Genomic DNA, 20588 nt, shown 5'->3' with positions numbered 1-20588 from the left:
CGGTGGGCATTCCCCTGGGATCAAGGACCCCAGGGTAGAAGTTCCGCCTGCCGAAAGCTGCAAGCCAATCAGAGGCCAGGAGCTGTTCTGCACGCAGCAGCCCATTTTGGAGGTGGTGGCTACTGTACCACACTCACTCGAGGCTATAGGTCAAGGAGGGACCTCGGCAAAGTGAGTGATAGTGGGAAGAGGGTCATGGACTAGGGAGTCATGGGAGAGAGGGCTGGGGGTTGGCAGCAAAGACAGGAGTTGGCTTTCAGCAACCCACTTTCCTGATGCTGAGTCCCTCAATCAGGCACTGAGTGCCTTTGCACAAGAGCCCCCCTCCCCTAACCTCCCGTGAGCCCACAAACAACATGCCATGGTTTGTTTGTCGTGCTCTCTACATTGCAAGCCCCCCCACCTGCCACTGGGTTAATACCTGCGGTGGTGGGATGAGGCATTTAAGTAGGAATTAATTGCCCAATTAAGGGCCTCAATTGGTGCCAGGGCTGGAAGGCCGTCCATGGGCCTTCTCCCCACAGATTTAGTCGGGGTGGAGGCAGGAAGGTGGCAGGGTCCCCAACGCCACCCTCCCATGTGATTAAATGCCCCCACCACCAAACTCACTACAGGGCAGGCACAAGATACCCCCCAATGTTACTCCTTGCAAATCAACTGTGGATTATCACTTAATAAACTTGAAATGATTAAATCAAACTTACTAGTCCTTCAATGTATTGCATGGGAACAAATGCATTGTTGTCAGTACAACATTTACCATGACACTTCTGTTGCCAAGAGAAAAGGAACCAGAATGGACTAAAATCATTCCTACAGTCTCCATGTCACACATTAAATACACTTTAGGGACTATACACTTCCCAAACTTCACTCTCACAATTTATTATGTTGTCTGAACCTGAGATTACTATATTGGACATGTATTATTGCCTTTGCATTTATGTTTGTTGTGTCTTATGTTGGTACATTTATTACATTTTTATGCAAATATTATTTATTGCATATGTTATGATCCCGTGTGGTAAAAAGACTGTAGGTGTGTTAAGTGTATACTCGCATTAATCATTTTGGGCAGTTGCCATATTGTAACTGTCAGTGAGAATAAGCCCAGAGACAAGCCATTACTTTATTGTGACCACATATCTCTCACTACTCTCCCTCGCATGTAGCAGAAGGAAAATTGATTACTGGCTCCTCCACCATTTCTGGAACCAATGTTGATCTACTTATATATAAAAAAAGGGCACACGATAAGAACCAGTGGGAAAAGTGAATTACAGGGGCCATCGACACCAACAAAAAGTTGAGAACTACTTAATACTATCACACAAATAGCTGGCAGATTTAGAACATTGGCAATTAATGAGACTCAAATTCTTGAGCAGTAATATGAGACCAAAAGGGAATATGTTTGATTAAATTCCAAGAGCATTCATGAATGTTCTTTATGTAATACTGTGGCCTTTTGTAAAAACAAAAAATTTTTTTTATTTTTTAAAGAGCTGGCCTCCTCTCTATATTGTATCCTGTCAAAAATGAATCTGATGTGTTGAACTGAACATTCCATTTTAGTTTTTATGTCTATCTTACATCTATTGTAAAGATTTATGCCCTTGTTTTTTTAAAATATTCTAAGTATTCAGAAATCACAGGTTTTTTAATCCTGAACCTATGAAATAACATACAAAATCTCAAAGAAAAAATTCTGCTGTCCTATTTATTATGAAGCTTTCCTTGAGGAACCATTGTGAGAAGTGTGATACAATGAGCAACATATAGAGAGCCCAATGTGTATGTACTCTGTTGGAGCAGGAGCTATAAATAACATGCATTAAGTATCAATATATCAAAAGATTTTCTAATGAGAGCTTACTGTACTGTAGCTGTAGGCTAACAAAAGTACAAAGCTCGTTGTGTATGTGGTCCCCACAGTTCTAGTTAAACAGAAGTTAGGTAAACATCTAGAACTATTTTCAACAATATTTTTCCTGGAGGGAGTACAGTTGCTTTTATACTGTAATTAATATATATGATTTGTTGAAACACATTCCTGAACTAACTTTAAAGGAAGTCTGCACAAAAACTGAATGGAATGCATTATTACTTATTAGTTTGTGCCTAAACAACAGCAGATATCTTAGGTAAGGAATGCAATCCTTCTTTCAGTATGTCTGGTATGCCCACTCTCCGCATTCTTTTACTTAGGGGGTATGGGGTGTGGCCAGTTATGCTTAGCGAATTCCCTCCTATATCCCGTCTCTGTAACCCAACAAATGCCAGGAGTAGGTGCCAACAGTCCTAACTTATATGCAATGAAAGAAGTCATACAAATAACTGAAATGAACTTTAACGTTATATACGGTTTGGTGGGGGAAGAGTGTGTGGGGAAAGGTGGGTGGTTTATGGGGGCATGGGATGGAGAACTTTTTGAACAATTGAGTACACCCGCTGCTTCCCCTCCCCCCAACCACAATATATCCCATCGTTCCAAGACTTTTAACATAAGTATTTTTTCATGCAACAAAAGGCATTAAAGGAAGACACAAGGGTGAATGGTTCATTTTTGCTTATTGGATTGTTGTTTATAATTACATATGCTGTTTGATAAATATGCTATGGCAAGGTTTTTGTTGCTGTCTTTTATTGCAGAATTTTGATCAAGAGGATGTTATGACGGGACGTCGCAGGTTAACGGAAGGTGTGGCATAGTGGAGCAATGGTGATGACGGGATGCCATCCTAGGGGAAGCAGAGTTTGAGTATGCACTTACAGCCAGCCCATCTGGAGGGAAAGCATCCCGGATGCCTCCTCCCTGCCTATTCCTCCTTCTCCCTCGATGCTGAGCTTCCCCTCTCTGCAGCCTCTGCTCCATCTGCCTGTCATGTTGTAGACCCAGAGGCACTACAACTACAGCCCCCATACCTAGTGCAGCCTTTGCATGGACAGGTCACCAACCTCTGCCCTCCCTGTAAAGATGTAGCAATACATCTTGCCAAATTCAGCAACTCACCACAACACCTCCAGAAACAACTCCATGGTACTTTCTGAAACTTTGCAATAGCTGAAGTTAGTCTAAATCACTTTACCTGCAAGTTGGATGGCGGGATGGCAAAAAATGCACATGTGTGTTCTTTCTTGAATATACTTTTGTGAGTAGATAGCACATGCATTTAGTGAACCTGTGCAGTCCAAGGTCCAAGAACATGCTGCAAATCAACAGGATGGCCAATTGGTATGCTTTTGGTGCATGCACAGCACTCTCATGCTGGTGCCATTCCCAGCATCAGGCACTGCATGTGGTGTGCCGGAGGAGACCAGAAGCACCAAATGCACTATCCTGAGGACCTCTAGCTTCCATAGCGCAGGCTTCAGCGTTGCTTACAGAGCTTAATTTCTAGCCCTTAGCGTTTAGCAACCCATCACCTCATTTAATCTTTTACACCCCATAATTCTAGATATGCCAAAATTACCTGCACTGCAAATCAATTATGGCCTGTTTCTGTCACAAGTTTTTACAGCTAATAGATCAATCCCCTCTTTATCCAAGGTACAAAGACATAAACTATTGTGCAGGAATAGCCACTCCCTTTTAAAGTGTATTACAGTCCAAGTATTTGTCATTGATAACATGTACTATTCTACAAGAGGATATGGCTTAGTCTATCATTTGTCCAATTATCCTGTCCTGCAGTTTTACTTTGCTGTTGCAGTTGTGTGTTTTGAATATGCTTCATTATGCTATGGCTTCCTATTTCATTTTGTTTTTACAATTCAAGTTATAATTACAATAATTAACCATTCCTCCCAAATTAAACCCTTTCGTTTAGACCTCTTCTTTTGAACGCATTCATGCAGAGGTGCAGTTTCATAGGGAAGGAGAGAAGGGGAATTAGTTCCAGGGTACCAGCTTCCCCAATGTCCAGTCTTTACATACAAACTGACAGTGGCCCCGATTTTCACAGCCTCCACCTGGCAGGAAGGGAGCTGCACCAGGCCACCCACCACCCCCTTCCTCCTCCTGGTATAACTGCCACTACTCTTGACTGTCAGTGAAACTGGCTGGCCAAAGGGCCATCTGGCTGAGTTGGGAGACTGCTTTTTATCATGCAAAGTGGGTTCTGCCTGGTTGTAGGACTCCAATGTGATGTTGGGGTACAAATATCCAGACCATGTGTAATTGGCATTAGATGTTGAGCAGCCTAATCCGTAATTCTTAAAGGAACCACTACAGGCTGCTCCCAAAGTAGGTAATGACAAGTTTTGTGTATGATTTAGATAGGTCCAGGAGGAGCATGAGGAATTCCTCCTGGCTGCTTGACTATTTTTGGCACTATTACTGGCAGTCCCATCAATTGTTTACCTTTAAACATAGAATTTCCTATTCGGCTAGAGGAGTAACATGAGAGTTCCCATTCTGCCCACTCCTTCACCCCACTGGCAAATTATCAGCCATCAAAATGGGCTGAGCCTCACTCAAGACATTGAGTTGGCAGCACAATCACACCACCCAACTGATGTATGCTCAAAGTCAAAACCAGCCCAAGTAAGTAGGCTATTCTCCAGCAGGGGCACCACAGCTAAGCCCAATTCTGTCCTCATGAATATGTATATGTGCACACTAGGTAGTGATCAGAGGCAGAGCCATTAGCTGAATCTAAAACTCTGTTTTCTGTGTCCTTGCACAAAGTCTCATTCACCTATCACCCCATTGTTCACTAGCTTACATGCTCCTGGTTAAGCAATGCTCATTGACCTACATAGACTCCGGGCCTGGCAAAGCCTGAATGGCCTCACACCTCCCTATCTCTGTAATGTCCTCCTGCTAGGCAACTCTCGGAGATCCCTGACCTCCTCCAATTCTAACCTCTTGCACATCCCCAAGTTTAATAGCTCTACTGGGGGCTATGCCTTCAGCTGCCTTGGCCCTAAGTGCTGAAATTTCCTCCTTAAACCTCTCTGCCTCTCTCTCCTGCTTTAAGATGTTCCTTAAAACTCTTTGACCAAGATTTTGGTCACCTGTCCTAATATCCTTTTTTGGCTTGGTATAAAATTTTGTTTGATAATGCTCCTGTGAAGTGCTTTGAAATGCTTTACCAGCTTAAAGATGTTATATAGATGCAAGTTGCTGTTGATGTTGTTCTGCCTGAAAGGCAGCTAACTTCACACATCAGGAATCGAACTTGAGATCTTCCTGATCTGTTTGGCTCTATTTCAACCCACAAAATGAAATTATCATCCACTGAGCTTCCATAATATTTGTCTATTAAGAAATACTTTTATCAGGTAATTTATAGAATTATTACATTAAACTATAAAATGACTGACTTCATCAGTGAAACCATAACAAAAATCTTTTGCATTAATTTCAAAATCTAAAGGAAAAAGTGCTGTGTGTTTAAGAAGCCCACACAAGTTGTGGCACAGCCTCACGTGACCAGTATATCATTCCCCAGGACCTATTGCCCAGATCTGTTCCCTGAAATGCTTCCAGTGAGTGCGTGTGTAGGGACCCCTTCAGAGAGAATAGAATGAATCGGAAAGACATATGGAAACGCTTTCATTGAACTGTTTCCATGAAATTTTTAATGAGCCAAAGCCCTTAGATGTGGTTCAATGCCTTAAATTAGCAAAATAAAAATGGACAAATCCGCTTTCCCTTTCAATCCATACTCTGCTTTAAAAAAAATTAAAAACCACTAATTGCTTGTGGTTCAACAACAGAAAGACATTAAAACAAGACCTTCCTCCTAAAAATAGCAGCAGTGCTCTTCAAATTCCTACTCAGAATCAATACTCTTTCTCCCAGTCAGGTTGTCTCCTTGAGGCACATCACATAATTTTTCATGTTGAAACAGGTGGGAGGGTTCAACACTTAATTATGTGAGTGGTCAATTAAAAATGCTGCCATCGATTATTCATTTTGTCAAAACCTGAAGTGAAATGCCTCTAGGTTACAACCAAATATTATATTTTTGTATACTGTAGTAGAATTAAAATAATCAGAATTCAAAAATCATATATTCACAGCTCATTGAATCTGAGCATTCAAATTTAGTTGCATTTATATTTTGGAGTAAGACAACAAGTTTAGCAGATGAATTAAAAACAGGTGGAGGTGTCCTGTTAAATAGCAAGTAAGCTGCTTGAACGTGTTCTGAATTCCCACCCTCTGTTTTTAGACATTACTCAGTATGACATTCCAACTTGCCAAGGGATCTGAGGAGGCCAAGGCAGTCTGCCTGAAGCTCATTATCTTTTCTTTTGTTGGTCAATATGTAGAGTAGCATTCACACTGGAAGCTATAACGAAGTCCACTTTCCACTTATTTGATCTGTTGGTTATGCGGCCAACACATAGATGGCAGAGGAGAGCAATTACAAGGAGGAATGAAATACATCCCCTGTCTACTTCGACATAACTAATTATATTGGAAAAACCTCAGATTTGTTTCTAGAAAAGGCAATGTAAAATTGCAGCTAAATTTCCATGAGTTCCATGAAAAACACTAGCTGATTTTACAGTGTTGTCCTTCTTGATTACTACAATTATTTTTAAGTCCCAAAGTCAGAATAATGTTACCATATGTGAAAAGGAAAATGTGCTGATTTAGTTTCCTTAAGACTTTATACTGTTAGTTGGAGGCACTCCCTTCTGAATATAAAGTATACCCTTCAGCTTTCTTCTGTCCTATACAGCAAGGGCAATCAATTCTACAGTACATGAGGGGATGTTGAGAGACTACACTACACACACACACAGATAGGTAGTACCAGCTCACATTCTAAAACTATGATAAATCATTAATCCACTTGAAGAAAGGGGGACTTTTTGAGAGGCAACTGGTTAAATATTTATAATAACAATTAGATGTGTAAACCTTTGGTTTTTGGACAAAATCTCTTCTGCTCAAATTGTTCTGCCCCTTTGCCTACTTATTAGAGGTTTTTGATTTCTTGGCTGTGGCTAAACTCTAACAATTGGTAGCTGACATACTTTCCCCCTTCAAAAACAGTCAGACCTATTTATAGAGTTCTGTCCCACTGAAACAAGAGGTCAGCAAAAGAGTAGAGATTGAGACTAAAGGGCTCAATTTATGAATGTGTACTTTGGCAAGGCTCCCCAACAGCAGCATGCATTTGCAAATGTAGCCATTTTCCTTCCTGGGCTTCATGGTAGTGCTAAGCATTGGAGCACTATCGCTCAATTCCCTTTAGTGGAAGGTTTGATTCTCCACTTCCTGATTTGAGCCATGCTGGGCCTGAAGGTTTTGGTCAGTAGCGACAATATCTTCCTGCCTAGTCATTACCTCAATCCTTCTAGCAGGCAACCAAATGAGGCATTGGCAGAGGATTGGGAGCAAAAGAATTGTCCACCAGCCTAATATTAGAGTTACCAGTCTAGTGAACCATTTTGCTGATTTAAAAAAGAACCTGTCTGATTCAAAAAATATTTTCAAAAGCCTCCAGTTATAATAATTCCCTCTGAGCATTAATTTTATCAAATCCATTACAAAAAATATTGTTTGTAAATGTATTTATAGATGTTTTAAACTTAACATACAGAGGAAAATATCAAGGATATCATCCCTTCTACTAAATATAAATATTCCAATGCACACTTTATTTAACTTGGCAGGTCACTTATTCGACACTTGGCAATCCCAGCAGTCAATATGAACATTTACTGCTGTACTTGAACTAATTGTATACTTCTTTTTCTGAGTATTGCTGAAAAGAGAGACATGCTGTCAAAGCTTTTTGTCTTGTACTCATCAAGACAGATGCAAGAATACCAAATTTCAAAGGGACAACAATTTATATATGCATGAGAAAAAGGTGCTGATTGGTTGGCAAATGGCAAGTTGACTCTAATTGGTCGAAGTGTTGCCCATGCATTCCCCATGGCAACATCCTGACCAGAGTCGACTTGCCTTTTTTGAATTTAAACAAAAATTTGGGGGATTACTGTTCCTTTGTACATTTTCCATGGCAACATCTCGACCAATCATAGCCCCCTTGCCAAACAAAATAAATTGTTGTTCCCTTTGAAATTTGATATTCTTGCATTTTTCCTGATGAGTGCAAGATGAAAAGCTTCAACATCATGTGTCTTTTCACAGCAATTTCTTTCCCTCTTCATTAGGTAACTGCAGCAACGCAGAGAAAGATTCAGGATGTTCAGTTTTAGCATTTTTCTTTAAGTACGAGGAAGACATTTAGACCAAGAAGTCTCCACCTAGTCTACTTCAGAACAATGCACCTGTCACAAAACATTTAAAAAACAGTTTGAAATATTGAAAGCCCAAAGCTCTAGTTCAATTTGTGGCTGCAGAATCCCAGGGCAATGATGCAGGCTACATGATTTGTTTCAGGTTTTATTTCAGATAATAGGAAAAGTTGATGAGGTCTCAAACAGATGCTATGGGAAGTGCACATATATACAAATTAGAATGTGAACACAATTTCTGATTTATGTTGGTCTTAATCTTTATGTCAGCTTTCTCTGATGGATCACTACAGCCAAGAAAAATGTTTATACACCGTGGTAGCTCAGACACTTTAAAAACCTTCACATTTAAATAAAAATAACTATTAGTCTATGAGAGTGGACTTACTTCCTTCAACAGAACAGGGTCAAAGTGGGATTTTTTGCCCTTCGGCCCATCTCCACCGTGACTTTCATCCATTTTCTCCATCAGAACTCTTTACGCGTGCAGGATCCATCCAGCCTGAATCCCTACCAGCAAGAGAGTCTACTATTGCCAGAGGAGGGACATATGACATTGGTGATCGAAGTATCCAGTGAAAACTTTAACATTAGATCTTACAGTAAGCTGAGGCCTAATAAGTGGCCTGCAGAAAGGGCAATGTGCTTTCTATCTCTCTGACCTTTGCTCAGAAAGGGTATAGTCCACTCCAAACTGGAGCACAGGGCTTGAATGTAGGAGATTGCATTTGGTGAAGCAGTGTTCTGGTTGGAGTGTGAGAATTCTTTTAAGACTAAAAATCTACCAAAGGTAAGTAAAAATGTGGATAACAATAAGGATAGTTACTCCCTTCCTCCAATGTCTAACTATGTACCTGTGTACACAAGTAACATTTTGGACATGGCTTTATTTGGATTTAGCAGTACACACTTTTCACACTTTGTGCATGGAGATAATGGCCTAAATTTCCCCAGTGGCTCTCCTGATCTCCCGCTGTTACTTCATGTGAGCAGAACTGCCAGCGTAACACCATAAATGGCCATTTCTGTCAATCTCCCGCCAAAGTTACAGTATGAAATCGGGCAAACCCCTGCAGAAACTTGGTGGCAACATAAGCACACTTTACATTTTTTATTATGCACCACTACTAATGCAAACCCAGCCATATTTTGATTTAATTTGTGCCCAATCTAGGAAAATACAATTGAATTATTGCCTTGCAGAATGGCACTAAATAACTGTTTAACTGCCACATATAATGAATACTCAGTGCCACTTTCATTGTCATATTGGGGGACACAGCAGGTAGCAATGGCTGCTACCCAGGAGAGGTTTCTTTCAAATAGGTGAGTTGGAATTCTAATCAGTTAACATATTTAGACTTTGGCGCTATGCTACCCCCAAAGAACCTAGCACATCACAAGCAGTCCATGTCCAAATGCAGCAATATCCAGACTTGGGCTGACAAGTGGCAAATAACTTTCCCTCCACACAAGTACCAGGCATTGACCATCTCCAACAAGAGAGAATCCAACCATCGCCCCTTGATGTTCAGTGACATTACCATCACTGAATCCCCCACTGTCAACATCCTGGGGTTACCATTGACCAGAAACTGAACTGGACTAGCCATATAAATACTGTGGCTACATGAGCAGGCCAGAGGCTGGGAATTCTGCAGTGAGTAACTCACCTCCTGACTCCCCAAAGCCTGTCCATCATCTACAAGGCACAGGTCAGGAGTGTGATGGAATACTCCCCACTTGCCTGGATGAGTGCAGCTCCTACAACACTCAAGAAGCTTGACACCATCCAGGACAAAGCAGCCCGCTTGATTGGCACCACATCCATAAACATTCACTCCCTCCACCGTCAACGTACAGTAGCAGCAGTGTGTACCATCTACAAGATGCACTGCAGGAATTCACCAAGGCTCCTTCGACAGCACCTTCCAAATCCATGACCACTACCATCTAGAAGGACAAGGGCAGCAGAGACATGGGAACACCTCCACCTGGAAGATCCCCCCCAAAGCCACTCACCATTCTGAATTGGAAATATATCGCCACTCCTTCACTGTCACTGGGTCAAAATCCTGGAACTTCCTCCCTAACAGCACTGTGGGTGTACCTACACTACAGGGGCTGTAGCTGTCCAAGAAGGCAGCTCACCACCACCTTCTCAAGAGCAACTAGGGATGGGCAATAAATGCTGTCTAGCCAGTGATGCCCACATTCCATGAATGAATAAAACAAAATCCGTCTCTTAGGGCCCAGGCACCCTAGCTGTGCCACTGGCCAGGTAAAGCAAAATAAAATTTCCTATTTCAGTGGTGCATTAGAAACTTTCTTTTCACAGTTGCTCTGGGTGCAGGATGCTTTTCACAATGTAAACTGAATTAGAGCAATAAACTGGATCTGACACATATTTTACCAGAGGTTTTAAATAGAGGTTATATTCAGGGATTATGAAAGGAGCATTCAACTTGCCTCAAGGCAAATCAAATGCTGTACCTAATAACCTAATATGTAGAATTGTCCATAATTAACTGTAGATTATTTCTCAATTAGCCTGCAGTGATGCCATGATATTTACTCACATGTGAAAGTATCACACAAAAACAACTCAAGGGTTGCAGTTGCTACTGTGATAAAAACTGCCAAAAAAAATATTGGGCAGGATTTTTCGAGGCTGATGGGGGCAGGACCGGAGGTGAATCTACAAATTTGGGCTGTCAGCCAGCGCGTTAGAGCCATTTCGACATTTTCAGGAAGGTCAGATTAGGGACAGAACAGATGCCTGCCTGCAAGTGGCGGGTAGCCAACTGAGGTAATTAAGGGGTCTATTGAGGCACCTTTCTTGCATCCTAAGTGAAATTTTCCAGTTGGTAGATGGACCCCACAGTGAAACACTGCCAGTGAGAGGAAGCAGCCTCGAGACGGGAGAAGGAGTAGGGTGGGGAGTGGGTAGCATTTCATCCCACTAGGGACCCTCCCCTGTACCCACCATGGCTGTTGCTATAGCTGCTGGTCATCCAGTGAAAGGGGTGTCCCTCTATCACCATGGCCTGGCTGTGAATGTTAAATCAAACGTTTTTTAACTGGCCATCAGATATTGCCTCCATTGTGGGGCTGGACTGCCGATATGTCATCACTGAAGGACCTCCTATTGACTCTCCAGCCTCAGGACCCCACTTGCTGTCCATAATTAGATGGTGAGTACATTCTCTGGTCACTAATTGGCCAGCTCCCCAAAACTTGCGACAGGTTTGTCACGACCATGCCATTCAAGGTCAGGACCTGGAATTGATCCCGATGTTGGAGTCCCGATCCCAAACCGAAAATCTAGCCCATTGAATCCAACTATATTGCAAGCAACAATTTATATTATGTAATTACTTCTACTTGGTTCAGAAAATAATAATAAATTTTTGAAGCATTGATCTCTTGGCTTATAATATCATCCAAAGCCCTTGAGTAGATCACTGCCATTGATCCATTGCTTATATACACATCCCATCATTCAATGTGACAAACACAAAGAGAGACTATCATTTGCTTCTGTGACAAGGTTATTCTAGTATTTGTTTCATTCCTGTATTGTTCCCTGCTACACTGCCTTAGGTCACTGTTAGCCTAGATTGAATCATCTATATATGAGGGATTGCTGTGGTTACATTACCACAGCTCAAGCCCCACTATCTGCAAACATATGGCACATAACAAGAAAGGGGTTTCTGTAGTAGTGCTGAGTGAGCCTCTGTTTACCCAATCATGGATTTTGAACTAATCTGGAGTGAAATTATATCAAGTTATTACTTGTGACTTTAGAGAGAACCTAAAGTGCCTATTGCGGCCACCATTCTTCATATGGAACTATTTTATTCTGCACAGAACCTGGAAGAGATTTGGGCCAGTCAATAGGAGGTTTATTGGAGATTCAAAACAGCAATTGCTTAACAATGTGCTACTTGTAAAGTTTTTTTTTCAAATGCTTTAAAAATATCACTGAACCAAACAACTTAAATGTGTTCTAAATATAACATACAGATCAAATACAACAGCTGTTATAGGGTAATTCTCTCTCATCTGCTTTTATTTCAATATAAAATATGCAAAATGTTTTTCATCTAACATTGTAAACCAACTTTTCTTTTAAAAGTGAACTCTTTTAATAAACTGAAAATGCTGATTCTTTTATGCTGTCCTAGATGGTGCAATAATACTAATTGTTCTCAAAGGACTTGTAATTAAACTCTTCATAAAAGTAAAGATTATTGTTTTGCCCCATTGAAAAGTACTCTCTAGTTAAAGGAATGTTTACTTCCTATTTCATAGCAATGGAAAGTAATTTTGATAAAAAAAACATGATAAAAATCTGTTGGATATTTTCATTAGTTTTAAACTATGTCCTGTTTTAACAGAGAACATCCCATTGACTAATCCATTCTAATCAAATACAAATTAATTGATAAATCAATCCTGCACAATCACTATCAACAAATCATCCAAGCACTTGAATAATTGCAAAGTTTTGTACAGAAATAAGTCAAATCAAATGTTTGAGAGGCCACACATACTGCATTATTGATGCTGCTTGACTGAAGAAGCTTGTGCATGTTTTGCTGTCTCTGCAACACTGACAGTGATAGACTGTGCTACGTATATTGTGCATACGAATGAATTATGAGATCACCCAACTCCATAATGCCAAAGGGAAATGGGTGGCTGGAGGAGTTGACTGAAGTCTGTTGGTACAGATCTTTGACTTGTGAGCAGAAGACTCCTCTAATAATAAAATCAGATTTTGAAGTACTTCTGTTGTGCCAAAGGGCAGAGCACATTTGACGTACTTCTTATTTCTCCAATTTGCCGTTTTTTCTCTTTCTGTCCTGATTATATTGGGCAAAATTATCCCAGGTTTGCACTAAGTGCAGTAGCAGGCATGAAGAAAGTCATTTTAACCGCCGGCCGCAATGGCAGGTTTTCGCGTTGTCTCGTTCCATTCCTGGCACCTCATTAACAATGCATTCACGGGAAACACACTGGATCACTGGCGGGTGGCTCTGATTTGCCCACCACGCCATGACCTCGGCACTTCCTCACTCCGGGCGCCATATTTAAAGCGCACCAGGGCACAGCCTACTTCATGTCTTCAGACTAGGACTGCTCCAGGCGACAGATGGCCTGGAAAGCAAAGAAGATGGCTGCCCCCAAATTTAGTGATGCTCTCTGGGATGCCTGCTAGATGCAGTGGAAGGCGGCCACGATGACCTCTAACCTACTCTGGCCACAGAAGTTCCACCAGAGTCACCAATCTGGCCTGGCAGGCAATGGCAGCAGTGGTCAATGCCATCGGAGCACAAAAGAAGTCTGCCATCCAGTGCAGGAAGAGGATGAATGGTCTCATTCGTTCCACAGGGTAAGTCAACCACCTCATCACGAACTCACAAACCCATCACACAGGGATCTCACGCCTCAAGAGATAACACCACTAACTCTCACATACACCCTCACATCTCCATCAGGCTTATGTCCTCTGGAGGGCGTGTCCTCAACCCATCCGCTCACCACACAAACATTATACGCAGTGCCATGTGTCCTGTTCACACTCTCTCCATCTGTTTCCAAGCAGGAGAAACTGGTTTACATCAGCAGGGAGAAGTCCCAGAACAGGGATGCATTGGCCCACATTAGGCCCCTCACTCACTTTGAGGAGCGTGTCATCACGCTGACTGGTGAGGATGTGGACCGTGCCAGTGGCGACGGTGAGGTTGGCAGCGAACACCCACGTGAGGATCCTGCACCACATCGTCCCTCTCTCAACACAACTGTGAGTGCTCTCTCCTGCTTTTAACTCTGCTGCCATGCACTAATTATCTCTACTTTGGTTCACAGGGAGCTCTGCCAAGCGACCGACACCCTCAGCCAGCCAGTCCCTCAGCTCCATCCAGGTCCTCACTTCCAGCCAAGAGGACACCTCCTCCATTAAAACTCTTCAGCTCCCTGAGGTAGCTCTGTGCCTCAGGGAGGTTTTACTGCATGCGCCTGCGTGCATGTGCAAACTTCAGTGCTCGCGCTCTTCCCGCCCCCACCCAACAGCGCTGAGCGCTGCAACACACTTTTTGCACTGGCTGGCCGTTAATTCGCCAGCCAACATGAAATCACGGTCGGAACCCAATCATGGGCGGCAGTTGGCTTCCCAATCGCTCCGGGGCCCACCCGCCAAGCCCGCCCGACCATCAGAAAATCCTGGCCAATGTTTATTTCAAAAATAGGAATGCACTTAACCTTGGTGCAAATTTGCAGTTGTTAAGGAACTAGAATAGGAATTCATAAAATAAAGCGACCTTCTGTTAAGAGAGTGGTCTGTTTACTTAAAAAAAATTGTCACCTATCAAAAATAGTTACTTGAGTTAAGATTTGCAGATAACTACTCGTCCATGTTCTGCTGCAGTTTTCTACAGGATGCTGTTGTTACTATCTCTGCCACTGAAGGTGGGCGGAGGTGATGTTTTCACCTCTGTGTGTTAGTCTGTTAGCCTGTAAACAATATATCTCAAAAACTAATGGATGAATTTCAATGAAACTTGGTACACCTATAGGACATGGTCCAAGGAACAACTGATTAGTTTTTGGCAAAGATACAAATCCAGATCATGGAATTTTTAGTGTTAAAAGTACAACATTTGTAAGATTGTTATGTTTTGGGATTTCTCTTTAATTTGAAATAAAATGGGGGAATGAAGGAGGTCATGTGACCTGCTCTCAATTCTCCTCAACAACATGCCTGGTTGGCTTGGTTGCTATGGGGAAAAGAGTGATTCAATTCAAGAAGAAGAAGAAGAAGTTGAAGAGAAATTGCAAAATGTTCAGGCCTGTATTCAATGGGAAGAGCACCCGTGTTGACTGTGGGAAGACTGTTAGTCTCCAAGTCTCACGGGTAGGTGTTAGGAATATCAGGTTTTACAAATGGTTATACTTTGAACTGTATGTTTAATTCCAAGATAGAATGGAGTTGGGGGTCCAGGAGATAGCTAATTCCTACCTTGATACAAGGCCCATGTGATTCATGTTGGCATGGAGATGCACTTTGAGAGGACTAAAATCTATAGGAAAGTCAAAAGCCATTGTAGTAACTGGTTGTGGGTTTCCTAAGATATCCCTGAAACAATCAGAGACAAGTCAGTCTGCAAGAATATGAGAGAGCAGGAGACAGAGGCACCAAGTTCTGCACCCGAAGCAGAGAATATGCTGACCCTATTGTTCACCAGGCAGAATGCAGGTGGGGGCTTGCACTCAGATTCAAGAGACCAAGTTCACAAGGAGCTAAAGGAGGCTTAAAGATTCACTTAGCTTGGGCCAGAGAGAAGCAATCTCCAGTGTAACCCTCATACTGAAAGTCAGTTCTGGGATTAGAAATTACCTGGCTGGGAAAGGAAAAAGGACACTGGCCAAAGTGAGGGGCGGAATGCGGAATATAGCTATGGACTGGATCTGGGAGAATAAAGTGTGCATTTAAGGGGCAATGTAATGTATAACCATGGCCTGGTATTTTCAGTCATTTTAATGGTTAAATGGGGACTTTCCTGTAGTTCAAAGTATAAGTTAGGTACAAAAATAGTGTTTATTCAATGGTGCTTTTAGTTTGTGACAGTAAAATCTTAAAATTTTAAATCTTGTCACATGCTCCTTTCAGTCAGTCACAGGAAATTCAAATACCTTAAAGTTATTAGTCTCAATGGGTTGCCATTACCAAATGGATGCATTAACTTTGAGAGCTAGGGCAAATTGACTTTTTCTTTTAGTATGTTGTGGGTTCTTTTATTTAGGATGCTGTTGATTGTTTTAAAATGTTGTGGATTGTTTCTGCTACTGTGGTAGAATTTGTCACAGCTGCCAAAATGTGAGCAGAGTTTTTAGACCAGGTTGTTTGATGTGGATTGGCCCAAAGCCTCCTCAGTGAGATGGAAGCACTTAATAAAAAGATTTCTTTTTTTCAGCATTGTACTTACAGAGCATCAACCAGGCAGGAAAAAGCCTCAAGGAAGAGCTGTGTAATTGTAATAACATTGAATTAACACAGTGTGGCGGAGTTATGCAGTCTACTGAGTGCCCTCTTTACTTGTTGTTATTGTTTTAGCACTATTATCTTAACACTGTTGCTGAAACAACTGAACTCCTACATCATACTAGGCATCGAGGCAGAATTTTATGGCCCCACCACTGGCAGGTTTTCAGGCTAGGTGGCCTGTAAAATTCCCCAGGTGGCATTCCTGCCACACTCTGTTCTGCTCCCTCAGGTGACCTGCCCAACCTCACCCAATTGAGGTCCTTAAGTGACCACTTTTTTGAGGCTGGTGGGAGGAGCTCAAGGGCTGGGCGGGGTAGGCCGAGCAGATCTCTCTGCTCAGGCCTCAGATGGAAAGGGGAGGGGTGCCTCACTCAAGGGCCCCCTTTTCACATTGGGTGCACCCCCCCGCCAAGGTCTGCCCCCAGCGGGTGCTACCTCTCCCCTCAGCTTCTCCATCAAGGCCCTCAACCCTTTCTGTCCACCACCCTCCCGTTGCCTCACTTCCTGCTGTGAGAGCCTTCCCACACTTAACAGGTCCTGGACTCCAGGACTTAGGCTAGAAACTTCTGTTCAGGGTGCGGGGGCGGGGCTTGCACGCTAATGCGTAAAATGACGTGGTAACGTCAGGCGTGTATCCCGACCTCACCGCATGTCATTCTGATCTTTCGTTTGGCAGCCGCGCACCGGAGTTGGCTGCACGCCCACCAAGCTGTCAAAGGCATTTGCATTTTTTATGATACCTCATCCACAGGCGGGATAAGGTTTCATGAAGGATTTATTAATGAAATAAAAATTTTTATCAAAATTCATAAACATGTCCCAGCTCAGGTGACACTGTCACATGAGGGGACATGTCTGAATAATTTTAAACAACTTCACAACTGCACTTAGTCTCCCTGAGGCAACGGAGATATCTGCGCTCTTTCATACGCATGGGCGAAAGAGCGCAGGCCCCGACTCTCCCTCCTCCCCCCCCCGCCCACAGCAGTAGCGCTGAGCGCTACTGGGCGTGTGTCACGCTGGGCAGACCTTAATTGGCCCACCCATGTAAAATGGCGGCATGCAGCCAATCACGGGCGGCGATCAGCTCCGCGCCCGCTCCCAACCAGCCTGCCCAACGGGGAGAAAATTCTCCCCTTAGAATCGGGGACTGCTTGTAGTCCCAGTGCTGGCCACTTCTGCTGGTGTTGCTTAGACTACTGAGGCAGGACTTCTGCCCAAGTGAGGGTGGATGGCTCACCTCCTGCCTATTAACACTCCTCCGAGCATTAAATGGCTGTGGGGCTGCTGTGATTGGCGGGGATGCATTCTCCCGACTCCCAGGATGGCAGGAAAAATCCTGCCCCAGGTGATTGGTGTAATGTGTCATCTGGGAGAAAAACTATTTGCTTAACAGGAACTAACATCTACTTAGTAAACGGGAAGAAATACAGGTACAGATAGAAAATGGTTTGGGATTTTCAATTTCTGTTCCCTTAGAGAAAATTAACTAAGGTGACAATATTTTAACCTTTACACTGCCAGCACCTGCAGAGAGTTCCAGTCTCCCTCAGCTGGCTATTTCCTAAAATTTACATATCAGGCGCTGGGTTTGGTTTTCAATCGCTTGTGTGGGTGAGGTTGGGTCTAGGCGCACTTTCACTATACTGCTCCCGAATGTCATGTCAGTGTCCCGATGCCTCCAGAATGCACTGCAGTTTTCAAAGTGAGTGGAAGGACCTGGCAATCCATGCACCGCCAATTAAATGCATGTTAAGCTCCTTGAAGAACTTGTTAATGGGCTGGAAAGGGACAGGAGGAAGTTTTCAATTCAGAATGGGAGGAGTGAACGGTGTGGGGCATGTTAGCGCACAGCTGTTGAGCACGGCAGTATGTATTGTTGCTGCTGATTTTGACTGACTGTTTGGCTGTTTGGACACTACAGGGTCCCCTGCTCCCTTGGCTGCTCCATTCTGCAAAGCAACAGAAAGTCCAGTCATGGCTGCTGTCTGCCTTGAGATTTGCCCTCCAGAGCCAATTCCTGCCTCCAGGCAGTGCCCGGCACCTCTAATTGGACACTGAACTCACCTCCAGCCCAATTAGGGGCATTACATTAAAAAAAAATGTTGCATCAGTAACCCAGAGGTGGCACCAGATTGGGATCCAGAAATGATCCAGGCATCATGTTCCCAACCCTGGACTGAAAATCCAGCCCTATGGCAGTGAAAGAAACTTTAATGTCACAGAAATAAGTGTACTCAAATGTCATGAGCAGCTTATATCATTAACAATAAACTATTAAATACACACTTCAAATATAATTTAAAATGATGCTGACCAATTTATTTTGATTCACCTTTTTGTCTCCTTTCCATTTTAACCCTGACCCATCAATTTTCTTCCATTTCCTCCTTTGCTAAGCTTGAATTCAAGTTGCTATTCCTCCTCCAGGGCTTTGCCCTAGGAGCCATTATTCATGTGTGAACCTTAGCTGTAGGCGGGTCTGGCTATTCAACTGTCTTGCCATTACACCCACATCCAATGCTATCTTCATTCGCTATTCACTTTGCACTTCTTGCAGGGGTTACTAGATAAGGATCAGGAAGAGGAACCTTACTCAACTTCTCCCTTTTTAACTCAGAAAAATTTTAAACACAATTTGTACCATGATGAAAGAATTGCAATCCTAAAGGGAAGAGCTTTGATGGATCAAATAAGCTTCTTATATCCCTGGCATTCCTTACACCCTCACAACTGGCGCATACATATCTTTTTTGCAATTCTCACAGAAAAATATGTCATTTATTATCTTTTTAAATTTAATACTCAACACACATACATGCAATTTTAGTTTTTCCATGCAATGGAAATCATGTAGATCTGGTAACCTCAGAAACTTTTTGCCTGCACTCATGTTCCTACAAGGAATTCTGCAAAACACAGAAACCTTTCTAGGAATAACAGAGCAGTGGGTTCAGCCTAAAGGATGGCATCTGATTATATATGTCATTAAATGCACATTTTTCATAAGGAAATTAAACTTTAAGCAAAAATATTCAGTTACTATTGTAATGTTCCATATCAAGCATATACCTGAATGACCAATACACTGGTTAGCTCAATTCACTGTCTACACCTAATTTTACAGGATTAAAAGTCAACAATGGCAGAGCCAGTGAGGTTGTCAGGGGGTAATGACCCCCACAGTGACCCCAACTTTGTATGCCAGAACTCGACTAAAGTTGACTAAAGTAATTTACTAATTTATTTTTTATAATTTTAATCTGAATGACTATCAATAACAATTTGCTTTTTGGCTTTATAGGCATTTTGACACAGGAACATGTTGCAAAGTTCTTCACAGGTGTGTAATCAGGCAAAAGATCAGCACTTGGTTAAGAACCGAATATTAGGACAGGTGTCAATAAAATTGTCCAAAGGGGTTAAGCTTTAAGGACGGGCTTAAGGAGGAGACAGAGAGAGATAGAGGGAGATAGGGAATTTTAGGGGGAGAATTACAGAGCTCATGGCCTAGATGGTTGAAGGCACGGTCACCTATGATGGGAAGAATTTAGTGGGTGATGGACAAAAGGCCAGAGTTGGAGGAAGACAGAGTTCTTGGAGTGGGGGGGCGAGGCATTGTAGGACTAGAGGAGGTTGCAGTGATAGGGAAAGGCAAGACCATAAAATGATTTCAACATAAGGGTTAGAATTTTAAAATTCAGGACTAGGACCAATGCAGATCAGTGAGCAGTGAGGCGATGGGTGAACTGGACTTGTTGTGGATTTGACTTGCTGTATATTAGGATAGGAGCAGCACAGTTTTGCATGAGTTCACATTTATGGAGGGTAGAAGATGGGAGGCCGGAAAAACACTAAAATAATTGTATCTGGAAATAAGAAAAGCTTGGATGAGCAGTAAACACACTTGAAGCAACATAAATGTGTTTATCATGTAGCCTGAAAGAAAAATAAGCAAAATATGCAAAATAGAATATGGTTTGAGATAATAAGTTACTTTTAATACAAATCTCATAGGCGCCGACTGTATTCATTGCATGGATACACCAGAAAATAGCCTAAGCACTGTTTATGCCATTTTTCCATTGTTTCCACAGGTCTTCAAAACGCTTCAGTGGATCAATGGGAGAATCCCTACAGAAATTCGTCCCCAATTTCTCAAAAGGCTACACTGAAATTATAAAGTAAATCTCTTTGTAAAAGGAGTTTAAGAATAATAACTTTATGGAAATATCTCTCTTGGTTATCAGGGATTATCCTCTCAAGTGGCAAATTGGAAATGTTTATCCAAATCTGATAGGAAACA

The 20588-nt window shown here is 42.4% G+C and overlaps 2 protein-coding genes across 6 annotated transcripts in view; one reads left to right on the top strand and one right to left on the bottom strand.

Annotated features, from left to right (window-relative positions):
- Positions 1-20588, bottom strand: part of runx2a (RUNX family transcription factor 2a) — a 159810-nt gene that overhangs the window by 5870 nt on the left and 133352 nt on the right. The window lies entirely within an intron of this gene.
- The window catches only part of enpp5 (ectonucleotide pyrophosphatase/phosphodiesterase 5), a 526082-nt gene that overhangs the window by 490264 nt on the left and 15230 nt on the right, over positions 1-20588 (top strand). The window lies entirely within an intron of this gene.

This window comes from Cetorhinus maximus, chromosome 5, assembly GCF_964194155.1.
Source record: "Cetorhinus maximus chromosome 5, sCetMax3.hap1.1, whole genome shotgun sequence".
Taxonomy (NCBI): Eukaryota; Metazoa; Chordata; class Chondrichthyes; order Lamniformes; family Cetorhinidae; genus Cetorhinus; species Cetorhinus maximus.
Note: the sequence above shows the minus strand (reverse complement) of the source record. Positions and strands in the feature narration are given on the sequence as shown.